The following is a 16,212-nucleotide window of genomic DNA, read 5'->3' as shown; positions in this document are numbered from 1 at the left end:
TGTCAAATAGAAACAAGAGGCCAAAGATGGAAGGGCACCAAGGCCACAGAGCATGTTAGAGCAAATCTAGGGTCAGCATTCTGGTCTCCTAACTGCCCATCTGCCTTGTTCCCCATCACCCTACACTTCTCTGGGGGTCATGAGATCTCCTTCTGGAGCTTTTTCTGGATAGAACACAAGCACAGCCATTTATTTCCAGCCCACTCTGTACCATTCACTCTAGTGCTATGTGCTTCTGCAGAGCATGTCCCTTAATCCTCCTCCATGGGAAGGGGTGGCCACTGCCCCCAGTTTACAGGTCAGGACACAAGCTCAGAGATGCGAAGGGCTTCTCCAGAAACCGCAAAGCTAGTATGTGACTGAGCTGGGATTAAGACTAGAACTTTTTGGGTATCAGTAAAAGCCCTCAGGGTATCTATGTAAAACCCTCAACCTGGAGGTTATAATCTCTCCCCCAACAATGGGACTGTCTTTGGCTAATGCCACACTGTCCAGATCTTTGGCAGGATCCTGCTCTTCCCTGCCAATGCCTTGGCTCTGCTATGCAAATAGCCCCTCAGGTCTAACCCCTCCAGTGACTTTTCCTCTTGAAGAACTCAGCAATATTTAGTCTTCTCCAGATGTTGGGGTTAGAGCAAAGACCCTTAGAAATGTGGATGGGGGACAAGGGGACCGTCTTGTTGGAAGAGGATTATGCGACAGCGTGAATATTGATGAAGCTGTAATTGGCTCCCTCTCTCAGAGCCTGGGTGTCTGCAGGCCCAGGCGCTGGGGCTAATTGTTGCAGGCAATTAATAACTTGGATTGTACTCACTCTGGCACAGGATGCCTGCTCCCTTGGAGGAGGCAGGAAAGGCTGAGAAAGGAGTGCTAGGTCTGGCTGCTTGCAGAATTCTGGGGGAGGCAGGAGGAGAGAGCTGCCATCTGTCCAGCCTCCCCCAGGCCCTGTCTGCAGCACCCCTGCCCTAAGCCTAGCCCTGTCAGCCTTCCTCAGGCCCTTCTTCAGAGCTCTCTTTCTCTCTTCTCTTTAATTATGAGACCCTCTAATGTTTCCCCCATCCATAAGCTCACACTCGTCTCCAGAACAGAGCTTCAGGGAGGAAGGGGCTGGGGAGAGGAAGGATGGTGTTTCTGGAAGCTGGGAGAACTGGAGTCCAACCCAAGCTCTTCCACTAAGTTTCTATGTGACTTGGAGTCAGAAATTCATTCACCAGGAACTTGGGCAAGCTCCTTGAGCTCTTTTATGTCTATTATGTCACACAAAGTGCAATCAACCCTGAAAATCATGGAAACAGGGATTGATCATCCTATTATCTCTTCCAATATATAGCTATAACTATATCTAGAACTAATTATCAAACGGCTACCTATAAATATGTGTTCTACTTTAGCTGAAGAGACTATTAAGCAGGAATGTTATTGGCAGTGGTCATTATGACTTCCACTTTGCAAATGAGGAAACTAAGTCTCAGAGAAATGCAGTGACTTGCCCAAGGTCATACTAATAAAAGACACACATAAAAATCAAACCCAGTTTCCTAAATCTAGAGCTCTTTCCAGTGTACCCCAGCCTACCTGACTCTGCCCAATGGCTTCCTGGAGAAGGTGAGATTGGGGCTGGGGGCCAAGAGTGCCAAAAATGCCTTAGCAGATTGAAGAGGGGATTACTTATAAATCCATTTATTCTATTCCCTGGTGCTAGGACAGTGTCTTAATGCCGTATTTTAAAAGATAAACACTCCCAACCCTCCCTATATGCTCAACCCTCAGCTGTTAACCCATCTGGTGGGAGGAATTGATTTGCATACATTCCCCCTTCACGGGGCGGGGTGGAGGGGTGTCACAAAAAGTGAGATGTATTATGGTCAGCACTCGCCAAGTAAGCGTTAACAACATGATGAGGAAACTGCTAATGTGTATTTAGTGCTTAATGTGTGCCACAAACTGTGCTAAATGCAATTTTTGCACAGAGATGATCTCATTTATAACTATAACCGCTGCAATGAGACAGATATTCTTACTATCCCCACTTTATAGATGAGACAACTGAGGCTCAGCAAAGTGAAGTGACTTTCCCAAGGTCACACAACACATAAGGGGCAGAACAGAAATATGGCTTTACTGGGAGGGGTAGAATCAGAAGTTCAGCTCAGAGGCTCTGCTTCAGACCTAGTTGGAGAGAAAATAGAAGAAATAAAGGGATAGGAAGAGAGGACAAAGCAGTCCTTTATAGCTCATATCCCTTGCAAAGAAGGCTTTTCAATTAGTCATGAAGACAGAGTATAAGAAAGGCAGCTTATCGGCACCACGAGGCATTTAAATCAGACCCAGGAAGAACTTCCACCAGACAGCACTGGAACAAGGAGCCAGAGGGGACACAGAATCTTAATCTCTGCAGCCTTTCAGCTGGGTGGATCATTTATCCACCAGAGTCATCTTTGTTAGTCACCTGGAGGTACGGGAGGCTTCAGGGAAGTACCCTGTGGCTGGGCAGGGGGGATATCTGAGTCCAGCATCCCCAGGCTCCTGTAGTAAACAGGCTTCCTGCAAGCAGGAGCAGGCAGGCGAAGGGGAGGGAGCCTGGGGATGAACCCTGGGAGGAGGATTCTCATGACTTTACACACCCGCACCAGCTCCGCTGCCACCACCGGTTCCCCTTTATGGCAGGCATATTTCAAAGGCCTGGTTCCATGTGCATTTTTAAAACCTCGCTGATGGCCTGGGAAAATTGCATCCTTCCAGTGTTCCTGGATACCACACTCTGCACCTCCTCTCCCCCTCCACGGGCCTCTGCCTCTGCACCTTACCTTCACAGAAAATCCCCCACCAAGGGCAGAGCAAGCCCAGCCCCACTGGAGATCCTCTGGAGGTCTCAAGAGGCCAGGGAGGGTTGTGGGGAGGCTGTGGCCAGCTAGGCAACATGAAGCAAGACCCTTTTGAAGGTGGTGAGAATTTCATCAAGAACCTATATCAAACTCACTAAATCTAGTTCCCAGGGGAATGGGAGCTGTATTCCCAGGCATGGGCTGAGGGCGGCCCAGCACCACAGGGCACACCAATGGGATGGCCTATGGATTTGTCAAACTGAGAGGAACAGGTCTGGAGCCTTGGAGAACTTTGAGGAGGCTCCTAGAAGCAGCCTTAAAACAAACTGAAAAGAATCAAGCCATTCACCCAGCCAAGAAAACCCTTTGCTCTCAGCTGGGCTTGGGAACACACTTTATGTCTCTCTATTGCTGCCTTAAAAACAAATCTTTTCCTTGTTCTCCTTCCTCCCACCCTCTCCCATGGCTCCTCATTCTCTGCCCTCCCTCTAGGATACGGCAAATGGCACTAGAAGTTTGCAGGCCGGTGCCAAGTGTGGTCCTCTGTACTCATGTCAGATTTGGCCTCTGGTCCTGGGACAGCAATTTGCATACCCTCTACTTCTTGGGAGAAATCTCCTGTCTCTTTCTCCCCTCACAGCTCAGAGTGGCACCTTTCACCCCAGGAACTGCCCCCAACCCTAATGTCTTTAAGGCCAGATGGAGCCATTGGGAGTCTTCTGACAGACTTGCCCAGCCTGGCAATGGCTCTCTTGAGACCTTGAGCACATGGGGAGTGAGTGCCGGGGCAGGGACTCCGCTGGCTCGGGCCATTTGCTTCTGCATAGATGAGCTCTCAGGGTACCCAGGGTCATAAATACCAATGTGTCCAGTTGACAGCCAGTCAGTGAGTACTGCTTGCAGGGACTGTACAGCGGAGAGACAGAGCAAGAGCAGCAGGTGAACAGCACAGGAGCTCCATTCAGCACCCTGATTTTTAGAGGTGCATCCCACTCAGTTTTCCTCTTTTAAAAATAAGGGGTGGGGGTGGAGAGGGGCTGCTGTGAGTTCAGCATCAGTGTGTTGGCTGGTGGGGCCTGTCATGTTTCATTCATAACTCTCCCATATTCTTCTCTCTCCCATAAGCCGGAAATCTCCTGAAGGCAAAGATTGTGTCTCACCATCGCCCTATCTTTCCAGGTCCTTGGTCAGCACACACTCAGGACAAATGAAAAGCTCAAGCCTCACCCTCACACAGCATGGCAATGGCCTCCCTCCTTTCTGGTTTCCATCACTGACATGCCTGCACCCTGCAGCTGGGGGCTGGCAGCTGTCCCCCTTTTGAGGGGTCCCCCATCGTTCTCCCTGGGCAACACCAGTGCCAATGCTCTCTGAGCCCTGATGAAGAGAAATGGGCCAGGGCACTGGCTTGCCCCCCCCACCCCCACCCCAGGCTCTTTCTCCCTGTGGCCCTTTGGCTAGGGGTGTCAGGCAGGCCATGTGCTAGAACTGGAGGGATGCCCAGTCCCAGGGGCTGGCAAGGTTCCGGGTTCTGGTGCCAGAGGGGTAACTGAAGAACAAACGAGGAAGGGACAGTGCCAGGAGCCTGGGCTTGGCAGCTCCCTCCGGAGGGCGCCCGGGGATGCCTGCGAGTGTCCAGGAGGCTGGTGACCTGCCAAGGCTGGGCGGGCTGGCTGGAGAGGAGCGGGAGCGCGGGCCCGGGAGAGACTTGGGAATCAGGAAACCCGGGGGCGGGGCTGGAGGGGGCCTGGCCCGGGCCGTCTGCAGGGGCTGGGACCGACCCCCAGGGGTCGCTGCGCCGCGTTCGTCCCCCGTCCGCGGGAGCCAGGGCCGGGCTGAACCACCGCGCGGATCGGCAGGGGGAGCGGCGGCGAAGACAGCGCCAGACCGCTGGCCCCGGAGACCCGCAGCTCGCGACGTGGCGCAGGTTCTCGCCGACCACGGACGCAAGGCGCGAAAGCGCGGGGGCCGAGGAGGCGCCAGGGGCTGGGCGGCGGCGCGGCTCCGGAGCCTGTCTCGGACACCCCTGCGACCTATGGTAGGAGCCCGGACCCAAACAAAGGCGGGCGGCGAATAAAAGGCGACGGCGGCGCAGAGTGCTCAGGTTGCGAGCTGGTGACTGGGGTTCGTGCACGGCTTCCCGCGGTCTGCTTGCCCTGGAGCGGAGCGTGGAACCCCGGCTTCTTGCGGCTCCGAGGAGCTTCCCCTTGCGACTCCCGCGAGGAGACGAGTCTGCGCAGCGGGGTGGCCGCCGCCTCCCGACCCTCCGCGCACTCCCCCCGGCGCCGGCGGCTCAGCCCAGCCCCATTCGGCCGGCCGAGGTGAGTGCACGGCCGCGGGGCGCCATCCAGACTCGGTCTCGGGGCTGGGGAATGCATTGCTAGGAGGAGGGGGAAGTCCTCCGCGCCGTCCGCATCCCGACCTGCGTGGCGCCGCGCGCGAAGTTCTCCCGCTCTCCAGCCAGCCCGGGATGCGGGCCTCGGAGCCCCCCGGGAAAGCCGGTCAGGGGTGGACAGAACCCAAGCTTGCCCTCCGCGACCCGGCCCCAGCTCCGCACCATCTGCCCGCAGGACTGCAGCAGTCTCTGTCGGCCAAGGCGAGTTGGATGTTGGATGTCCAGGAACGGCAAGGCTTCCGACCTGTGGCCCCTGCTCGTCCCCGCTGGGGGATATCTGGGTCCATAAAAGTTGAGCGTCAGTCTGAAGCCGCCCCTGGATCGGGCTCTCGACCATGCTAGAGCGGAGGGAAGGGACAGAGTAAGGCTAATGACCCCCTCCACTCACCCCCTACCTAGCGTACTCGTGCTCTCGGCGGGACATTTTCCCAGTTAAGCTGGCTGCAGGTCCGGCCGGGGAGGGCGCGTGGGGGCTTGGGGCGGGCCGGGCCGACGATGGAATCAGCACGCGTGAGGGTCCCCGGACTCTGCCGAGAACGCGAACGAGAGTGGAAGTGGAGTGGGCAGCCGGGCAGTGGCGGCGCTGAGGGTCAGGGAAGATTCCCAGCGCAAAGGGCGCCGAGTCCCGGGAGCCAACCCCACCGCCGGAAGAACTTTTCCCAACTCCCTGGGGAGGCCGGCAGCAGGGCTGGGAAGGCGCCTCCTTGGGGGCTTCCTCTTCTCGGCCCCTCTCTGCTCCACGGCCGGCCCCAGCTTCCCGCTGCCCCCCATCCACTGCGAGACTGGGCGCAGGTCTCTGTCGGCCCGCGCCCCGGGTCAGCACCGCGGACAGCGCCTCGCGGCCGCCCTGGAAACTCAGAAGCCCGCCCACACCCACAGTCCACACGCACACTCACACCCATCCACGCGCACACACATATCTACAGACCACTGGAAAACAGTCCACACACATATTCGTAGTCCACTTGCGCAAGTACACACCCACCCACAATCTTCAGGCGCACACAATCCACACAGACCCACGGTTCACACGCACGTGGGCAGACAGATCTCACAAGCACACACGTTCGTGGACCTGGGCAGCATCTTCGCCCCCGCTCCGCACTCGAGGCTGCTGTCTCCGGACTCACTGACTAAGCCCCAGATTCCAGAGCCCACCACCTGGTGTTCCCACCGATGCCCAGTGACTCACAAAGCCAGTCAGGCTCCCAAGCACAGACACGCTCCCACCCCCAGCGCGCGCGCGCATGAACACACACACACACACACACACACACACACACACACTGTCCTGCTCCTACGGGCGAAGCATGGGAATTTAGAGCAAACACCCCCTCCCTACTTCCTACTACACCTCCCAGGGGACCAGGGGATCTTCTGGAGGGAGGGAGGAGGCTGTGGCTCCGTGGAAGCTCTGGGCAGAAGCCCAGCCCGGACAGGTGCCTTACAGAATCTCCATTTTCAGCCCAGGGTCCATTTTGCTTGGCTTTTCTACCCCAATACTCACTCCTCTTCCTCTGACCTTAGTCCAGACACACAGATGTACAATCAGGGTCTGCATTCTTTGTTTGTACCCTCTGTTTCCCTGCTCTGTTCCCTCCCCCAGGTTTATCTCTCTCTCTCTCTCACACACACACACACACATGCACACACACACACTCACCCTCTTTTTTTGGTCTTTCCAGTCATCCTTCCCCACTGCCTTCGCTTCTCTCCCCAACTTTCCTTAGGCTGGGTCTGACCCAGTCTTTGCTGGGATGTGGGCCCAGCTGACCCTTAGGGGGAGCTGACTCCATTCTCAGACTTGCCTTCTTCACTGCAGGTTCCATGTCCCCGTTTCTCTCTCTTTGGAAATCTGATGGCCCTCCACCATGGCCTCAGCAGCTTCTGTTCCCCTCCCCAGGAAGTTTTCCAGGGCCAGATGCCACAGAGCCCCAGTGATCTCTCCAAGGGGCTAAGAACTTTGGGTGAAGCATCCTGGAACCCCCCTGGAGATTTGGCTAGCCATGAGATCTGGTAGCCGTGACCTGGCTTGCCCTTTGACACCTCTCCTGTTGTTGTCCTTCAACTCCAGAAACTGGGTTGAAAGAACAGTCCCAGCATGGTGTGGTGGAAGGAGCACTGGACTGGAAGTGAGGGACCTGGATCCTAGTCCAAGCTTAACCACAGACTCCCAGTTTGCCCTTGGGCAAACTACTTCCCTTCTCAGATGGGAAGCTTCAGGCTTCCCATCTGTTAAAGGACTGGCTGAGGTGACCTGTAGGGTCACTTTTTCGCCCTAATAATCTGGAACATTGATTCTCTAGTGAGTCTCTTGAGTGTGGGTGGGATTGAAAATTGTGATTCTAACAAGATTATCCTACCTTTCCCCTTCCTTAGAGCACCCACCACTAGTGAAGTCATCCTGTTCCCTGAGTGAGGGAAGTTTAGATGATTTCCTTAATAGGACCACAGATGTCAAGTAATTCTCCTGAGGTCATACTGCTGAAATGCAATCTTCACTGGGACAGGCATTACTTCTACTGTCTATATATCCTCTGCATAAGCCACTGGTTCTGCTGGTAATGTATTGTGAATGAATGAGTAGATGAACGAATGAATAGAAGATTTAAACCTGGATCTCCTGATCCCCAGGTCCTTGGATGGTTTAAGCCCCTTTCTCTGCTAGTATAGACCTACTTCCCTCATCTCCCCATCCTCCCCACCCCCTATTCCCCTAGTCATCAAAGGCGGATGGAATTGTCTGAGTTAAGGTCCTTCCTCCCAAGTGGCAGACACTGGGCTGGTTGTAAATGGCCACAGAGAAGGGAACAGCTGAGAACAGCTTTAGAGGTCCTGCCCAGTGAGTAGGGGCTTTGCAATCAGCCTCATGTCCTTGGACCCAATCAAGTAGACTGCCCATGGGCAGTTGGTTGCTGGCCAGGCTCTGATGCCAAGAGGAAAGACAGCCATGACCACCATGTTGCCGAGCAGTCTCTTCATAGCCCCATGAGCTGGGGATGGCAAAAATAGCCTTCACAGATGAGCCAAGTGAGATGCTGAGCAAGGAGGTGGTGTCCCTAAGGGCCATCAGTCAGCTCACTGCCAGCAATAAAAGTAGGCACCCCAAAATGGTGGGGGTGGTAGCAGTGATGGTTGACAATAACAATACTATAGGTGTTGATAATGACGTTAGCATTGTTCAAATTGGGAGCTCAGTGATTAGCCTTTTTGGTTCCCTTCCCCCTCTTTGAAATTGTTTCCCCACCCGAACCCCTCTTATACTCCTCCCCACACCCAAATATGGAGAAACAGAGGGCTGGGACAGTGAGGCAGGGGTGTGGGATTGTCCATCAGTCCTAGCCAAGGAAGAGGGCTTGTCGTTTGAAATCCTCTTCTTCTCTGCCTGCCCTCCCCCTACCCAAGCATGGTGTCTTGCCAAAGGAGCTGGGAGAGGTGTCAAAGTCTGTCAAAACACCCTTCCAAGCTAGATTCCAAAGCATCGAAGCCCAGGGAAAATAAATAAAGAGAGCAGTGTCGGCCCAAAATAGAAACATGCACCAACTCACAAATATGCATGTTTTCCAAAAGTCGCATTTCACGGGCAGACAGTGCGGCTCACGCTGCAGCTGCCCAACAAAGGCTGGAGGCATGGATGCTGCGGGACCAGTCCAGGGATGGCGGCAGAGCCTCCCCCAGTGAGCTTACTCTCTGCCTGGCGACCAGGAGACCAGACAGCCGCTCTCCACTCTGCACCAGCTGGAAGGTACACGGGCGGGAGGATTGCGAGGAATATGTGTCTGTGTGTTGTCAAAGCTCTTTGGAAACAGGCACCAGACATGGCTGATGGCCTCAGGTCCTCCGCCTTACGATGGGAGGCTGGTGATAAAAATACCAGCCAATCATAGCTGCCATGTGTTGAATACCTACTATGTGCCAGGTGCTAAGCATTTACGTGGACTGTCTCACTTAAGTCTTGCCACCATTTCATGGCACATGAATTGTTGTCCTCATTTAATGTATGGGAAAAGCAAAGTTCAGAGAAGTGAAGAGATTTGCCCAAGGTCACACAGCAAGAAGAGGCCAAGCTGGGATCAGATTTTGATCTGAATGAAGCAAAAACCCCCATTTTGCCCAGTACCCTGAATTGTTTTGGTTACTGTCATTCAATAAATGTTTTCTTATCGAGAAACCTGTTTATGTGATGGGTTTCAAAAGAATGTAAATTCCTTTGCCAGACAGGCCAGAGGTGAAGGGCAGTACCCTCACCTGTGTGTATCAGTCAGTGGCCTGGTCTGGGTACCCAAGGCTTCTGAGCCATGGCTGGGCTGGAGCTGAGTCCCCGTGAGAGTCTGGAATGGGACTCAAGCTGTGAAGCTTGGAGTGTGAAAGACAACTCTGTAAGAGGTCAAGGATATGAGAAGCCTCTGCAGATGGGGAAGTTACTTCAGAGAGGGCAAGTGAGTTGCCCAGCATCACACAGCATGTTGGTAGCAGAGCCTGAGTCTCAGAATCCCAGGCCAGGTATCTTCCCAGGCAACTGGGCTGGCTTCCTTGGGTGCATGGGAATCATCCAAACCACGCCAGGGAAGGGGACCGAACTGATGCAGCCAGTAAACCCAACAACTCCCTTCCAAGTACAGAGGTGAAATGCGGCTTGCTGTCATCTCTCCAGTCCTCTCCCCTGCACCCCTCTCTGACATCAGCCACATGCCAGGCTGTGTGCTAAATGCTTCCTGGACCTTAACTGATGTGATCCCCATAACCACTCAGGAGGGAGGTGCTCTGATTCCATTTCACAATGGAAGGGCCTGAGGCTAGAGAGGTCAAGTCACCCACTCAAGGTCACACTGCTGGTGCAGAGGCAGGTGGAGCCCAGCAGAGCCCCTGCTGGCTGGTTCGCTCTGGGAGTGAGGAAGGCGAAGGTTTGGAACTAATGCCAAGGGGGTGGAGGAGCTGATGGGCAGTGGCAGGCTATTTATATTACACCTCCAGGCTGGTCACGCTTGCTGGCATGTGTACCAGCAGAGACTGTGTCTCTGCCAAAACCTGGAAGGAAGAACCCGGTGCAGCATCCTGGGGCCATCCCCTGAGGGCATTAGTGAAGTGTAAGGTCTGGGTATATTTCTCCCTGAACTCAGGGGAGAGAAGATGCTGGAGAGGATCTCGTTGCCTGCAGAATTCCTGGCATGCTCTTGATCCTGGCAATTTACTTCCTTCCATCCGTTCCTCCCTCTGAGGAAACCAGATGGGGAATCTGCCAGTTTGGAAAAGGCTGTCGGGTGGCAGGTTATGGTGTTTGTGTATACAGTGAGCTTAACCTGGGAACAAGGGGGTGGTAAGGACAATGGGAAGGACTGGCTTGGATTTAGATTCTCGCAGGCACCATTTACAGGGTCTCTTCTTGGAACCACAGGTTGACGTCCTAGGAGATAGTGTCCAGGGACTTAAACCTCCTCTGCCAGGAAAGGCCTCCATTATCTCCCATCTCACAAGCATCTACCTGAGTAGTCCTACTGTGTGCCAGGTGTGGGCTTGTAGAAGTGTTAGGTTGGTGTAAAAGTAATTGTCATTTTTGCCACTGAAAGTAATGGCAAAACCCCTAATTCCTTTTGCACCAACCTAATGGAAAGGTCTCGGTCTCTGTCCCTCTGTCACTGTAGAGATCATCAGAGTCCCCATTCCCACCCCCCCCCCCAGGACCTCTGGTCAAAGGAGCAGAGGTGATAGATGATTAATGCTGTCTCAGCCAGGCGCCCCCCACCACAGTAGAAGAGGGACCCAGGTGTCCCCTGGGGCTGAGAGGGCATGATCCAGTCAAGTGGTCACTCCAGTGTCAGGAGGAGGGTTTCCTGTAAGTGTTGCCCCCAGTACAACTAGACTGTCCATGAACTTGATGTCTTGGTAGGAGGAGGGTGCAGTGGAGAAGGCTCACTCTGCCCAGCCATCTGCTTGGGGCGTCCAACACATACACTGGCACCTGGATGATGCGTCCTTTGCCAAACCTTGTTAATAGAGGAGATATGAGTGCTAGCTGGAAGCCACTCCTGTTGTGAAGGAGGATGTGGTGATCTTCTTTTCTCCAGGGAAGGCAGCTTCAACAGGGGTCAGGGTGGGGAAGGTCGTGGCAAATTGGTGTTCCTGGGAGGTTTGGGAAAAGTGTGTGTCCCCCACACCCTGCAACTGTGTTGACCTTTGCACTGTCCTGGGAGATCTCTCTGTTCTTCGTTGGGGAGCTCTGCAGGGTAATCACCCCGATAATAATGATCATGATAATAACAGTCAACATATTTTGAATGTTTACTACCTGCCAGGCTCTGCGCTTAGAACTTTACAGATATGATCTCATTTCATCCTCATACCTGCTCAGCAAGGGAGATAGCACTGTTATCTCCATGTTAAGGATGAAAAATGTGAAGTGCAGAGAGACTAAGCAGTTTACTAATAAGCAGTGGAGACGGGACCCAACTGCCATGTGCAAAAGGACTGAGCCCCACACTCTGGCCTTTACCTTCTCTTGATTTGGGCCTTTGAGGATGAGTATGATTGAAGCCAAAGTACCTTGTGAGTCCTTCAGTAATCTCGGGAATTGTACCTAGGGACTCAGGCTGTGTTCTGATGGATAGGGTGATGTGGGCTGACCATTTGCGTCTTGACTGCCAAGCCACCGGACAGATCACTTTTTGAATGTCCAGATGTGGGCAGCATCTGGCAGAGTGGCAGGACATTGCTGGCTTTCATCCAGATGTTTCCCCTTTTCCTTCCATGTAGACATAGCTGAGACTTGCACCCCTCTGGACGTGATCATGTGTGGGGACTCCCAGGTTGAAAAGTATTTGTTGGTTTTAAGGCATCATCTTGTGACTTCACAGGGGTGGGATGTTGGTTTTTGTTCCTCCTTGCAATCCAGGCCTGGGAGACTAGAGAGGAATCAGGCTTTGGGAAAGTGTCAGCAGCCGGAAGAGAAAACCCCTCCTTCCCTTCGTTAGCCAGGGAAGCTGGGAAAAGGCTGGCTGAGAGTGTGCATTACAGGCTAGTAGCTGCTGTGGGTTCCCTCCGAGGGTTTCTGACTTTCCGACCTGGTGCTCCAGAGACTTCCAGCAGATGATCCCAGAGTAACAGAGCCAGAAATCTGCAATGAACAGGGATATGTCAGCCAATTGCCATTCTTGGGCATTAATGAACATGCGAATAGATCTGGGGTGAAAAGGTTCATGGAGCCTTCGGGAGGAAAGGAGTTGAAGACACCACTAAGTTAAGATTATGATGATGATTATTTTTTAAGCTAGGCTCTCTGTTATCCAGGCTGGAGTGCAGTGCTACAATCACAGCTCACTGCAGCCTCAAATGCCTGGGCTCAAGCAATCCTCCCCCGTCAGCCTCCTGAGTAATTGGGACTACAGGTGCGCATGACCATGCCCCGGATACGTTTTTTACTTTTAGTAGAGACAAGGTCTCCCTGTGTTGCCCAGGCTGGTCTTGAACTCCTGGACTCATGCCATCTGCCTGCCTTGGCCTCCCAAAATGCTAGGATTGCAGGTGTGAGCCACCACACCTGGCCAGATTATGATGATTTAACAGAAAGTCCTTATTTTATATAGCAAGCACCAACAAGTGAATGAAGTTAGAGCGAATGAGTGAATGAATTGGTAAATGTATGAATTGGGGGATGGGGCTGAGGGACTTTGACAGTCAGTGCTTTGATTTGGCAGGGCCTGACCCCAAGTATGGACAAAGGGAAAGGTCCTTCTCTTGTCCTCATCCCCCCAATCTTGAAAGAATGTCCCCCACCCCAGGAAAAGCTGAGGAGCTGCCTTACTCGGCAGCAGAGTGCCCTGGGTCCATGGAGCCTGGGGAGGGCCAGGGGGAGCTTTGGCTCTGGATTGGAGAGAGTCCTGGACATCCTCCCTTCCTGAAGGGACATGGAGAACAGGCAGCTGAGCCCAGGTCTGGGGGAATGGGGTGGCTGCCACTGCTACCCCTGCTCAGGAGTTACTCTGGTGCTCAGCGAGTGCACTTGGAGGTGACTGCTTCTGGAAAAGGAGCCTTCCGCCTTCCCTGCCACCACCTTGCCTGGGACAGCACTTGAATAGGAATCAATTTGCATCATTCCTGCTGTCACCAACCTAAAAGACTAAGTAGCTTAAGTAGCTTATTTCTCCCTCTGCAGACCTACTCTCAAAGCATTCCCAGGCTTCACCTCCTCCAGCTGCTTCCCCCGTCCTGGAGTAATGAGGGGCCCAGAACACCCTTGGCTCAGGTTGGGTAGAGAGACTGACTCCCTGAGCTTTGCCCTCTCACTACCTGCCCCACTCTCCTCCCATTCTGCAGGACCCTCTGGTCATGGGGTGCCTCTGGCTTCTGGCTGTGGCATGGACTGGAACCCAGGAGGCTGAAAGCTGCTGCTTCAGGACCCCAGGGAACCTACAATGCTTTTGACCTTCTCAACTGGTTACCCAGCCCTAAATTACCCCATCTTCTGTCCTGTGTCACACTCCTGTGTCCTGGCCCTCTAGGGACTCCAAATGGTAGAACTGGGAGGTACCTGAAAGCTCAAGTCCAGCCCTTCCATTTGACAGAAGGGCAAACTGAGGCCCAGGAGAAGGAAAGGCTTGCCCAATTTCAAATAGGAGACAGGGCCCCATTATCATGGAAGAACTGGTGCATGGGTAGGGGCGTTCCCATTAGACTTTGGATAACACTCCACCATTGAGCAGGGTGGGGGTGTGAGGGAAACAGTCTGGGATTTTTTAGCCCAGGTAGCTTTGCTGGGTCTCTCCTGGCCTTTGGGTCTGGGAGCAGCAGTTCTTAGTTCCTGGGGCCCTGAGCCTCCCAAGCATTTTATGAGAAAGGCAGCAGAGTTGGACGGGGGCAGTGCTTGAGGGGCCACTCTCCATCCCCAGCCCTCTGCCTCGGCGGCTGAGTACCAACCCCCGACTCCTGTCTCCATAGGCAGCTGCATCATTGTAGAAGGGGTGCTGAGGCTGAGGCCAGTGTCAGACTCCCTCCACCCCAGAGCAAAGGCCTCTGTGCTGGCCCCAGGGGCTGAGGGGTACTGAGCCCATCTCCTGGATGGACACCTGCTCCCCACTATCCATGCCTGAGCTGTCACTCAGGAAGGGAACCAGGAAGCCTTCCCTGGAGCCACTGACCTGTGTGGGCACCGAAGGGGAGATTCCACCTGGGCACCCGTGATGGGGAACTTGAAGGTCAGTCCCTCATGTCTCCACCCTCCTCCCTTCCCTGGGAACCCACAGTCCAGCCAGCGCTGTACCTAACCTGTGACCAGAACGGCTGAGGGCAGATGCTGTGTGTGTGTGTGTGTGTGTGTGTACACACCCAAGTGGGAGTTGGGAGGACTGATTCTAGGACCCTGAGATTTTCAAACATGTAAGACTCAAATAAAATCTACGACAGTGAGAAGGGTACTGAGCTCATCAGAAATCAGGTTCAAATAAGTCCCTTCACTTCCTTAGCCTCAGTTTTCTTGTCTGCAAATTGGAAATAATTCCTAGGAGGAGAAAACCTATGTAAAATTTATCTGCAAACTGGAAGTTGCTGCGTGGATGCAGCACGATTCAGTCCCACCACCACCCCTGCAATGAGAGGATTGAGGATAGGTAGAGAAAGGGCTCTGGCTCAGGAACACAAGGGTAGTCTCCACCATCTCCTCGCTGTGCCCCTTTCATCTGCTGCTGGTCTCCTCAGCCCTTCACAGGCCCAGGAAGCAGGGGATGGGGGAGCCCCAAGTTCTCAGAGGGAAAGATATTTGCTCTAAGATTCTCTCTTCCTTCCCAGGCAGTGAGGCTGTGGGTACAGCCCTCTCCCAGAGCTCCATCCTGAGTGCCTTATGGCGGCCCCTCAGCAGGTTTGAGCACATTTAGCTTCTGATGTATCCTCCAGCTTCGCTTTGGGTGCCGTGGGACAAAGAAGAGTTTTGCAACATCTCGGGACCCACAAATTGTGGTCTGGGTGTGCTGGGGCTGCCGGAGGGATTGCAGTCTCCCAAGCCTTCCCCAGGGCTAGGAACTGGCAGGTGACCACCTTGCTGTGTCCCAGGAAAGCTGATGGCACCCAGTACATGGCTATTGGCTATTCAGCTGTTCTTGCCACTTGGCCAGGCTCCTGTGCCTGCTCCCCTCCAAAGACAGCAGGACCCCTGCATGCTGCCCCCTCCAGTTACTCTGCAGAGAGGTGAAGGGAAGCCTCTCCCAGCATCCAGCTCCCCTTGCTCTGCCTCCCCCAACTGGGTGGTGACTAAGAATCAGAGGCAGAGGATTTAGACAGCGTCTCCTCCTGCTCTCTAAACAACCTATCCAGAGATGTTAAGTGGCTTGTTCTAGGTCACACCGCAGGCCAGTGGCCAGGCAGGTTCCAACCCCAAGTCCTTGGGGCCACTTCTGCTGCTCCAGGCACAGATCCCTTGCTTCTTCCACCTCCCTTGCCTCCAAGCTTGAACTTGCAGCAAGATCCCAAGACGAGATGCTGGGGGAATTGTTTTACATATTTGTTAATCACGTCTCAGAATGAAAAGGGCCCTGAGCTCATCAGCCAGGAAGAAATCCAATTTGGCTTTTATGGCCATAGTTATTGGTCATATATCGTTGGGATCTTTTTCTTTTTTATTAACCCAGCAGTTTAGGGGCTGGGGTGCTGGACTGGCTGCTGGGCCCAGAGGTTCCTCTGTACTTGGCAACTGTGGTCTCCAGCCTCACACACCCAGGACTGGGGACTGAGGGTGGGAGAGATGTGGGGGGTGGGGGCAGTCTGGACGGGTTGGCCAAGGCCTGCAGTAAGGGTTTCCAAGAACCTGCTGACCCGTCAGGCCAGGGGCATCTGGGAACCTGGTCATATTTCATAGGTTCTGTAAGTGTTGCTGGGGTTTTTGTTTGTTTGTTTTTGTTTTCTTTTTGTTTTCTTTTTTTGAGATGGAGTCTCACTCTGTTGCCCGGGCTGGAGTGCAGTGGTGCGATCTTGGCTTACTGCAAGCTCCACCTCCCGGGTTCACGCCAT

General features: G+C 53.9%; 1 protein-coding gene across 1 annotated transcript in view; it reads left to right on the top strand.

The window, feature by feature from the left end:
* Positions 1–4,930: 4,930 nt before the first annotated feature.
* Positions 4,931–16,212, top strand: part of DISP3 (dispatched RND transporter family member 3) — a 58,372-nt gene continuing 47,090 nt past the window's right edge. Inside the window, exon 1 of the mRNA XM_033228382.1 lies at positions 4,931–5,146. The gene's annotated coding sequence lies outside the window, so the exon portion shown is untranslated. The remainder of the gene's footprint in view (positions 5,147–16,212) is intronic.

This window comes from Trachypithecus francoisi, unplaced genomic scaffold (genome assembly GCF_009764315.1).
Source record: "Trachypithecus francoisi isolate TF-2019V2 unplaced genomic scaffold, Tfra_2.0 Lachesis_group12, whole genome shotgun sequence".
NCBI classification, from domain to species: Eukaryota; Metazoa; Chordata; class Mammalia; order Primates; family Cercopithecidae; genus Trachypithecus; species Trachypithecus francoisi.
The sequence above is the reverse complement of the archived record's forward strand: the minus strand, read 5'-3'. Positions and strand labels throughout refer to the sequence as shown.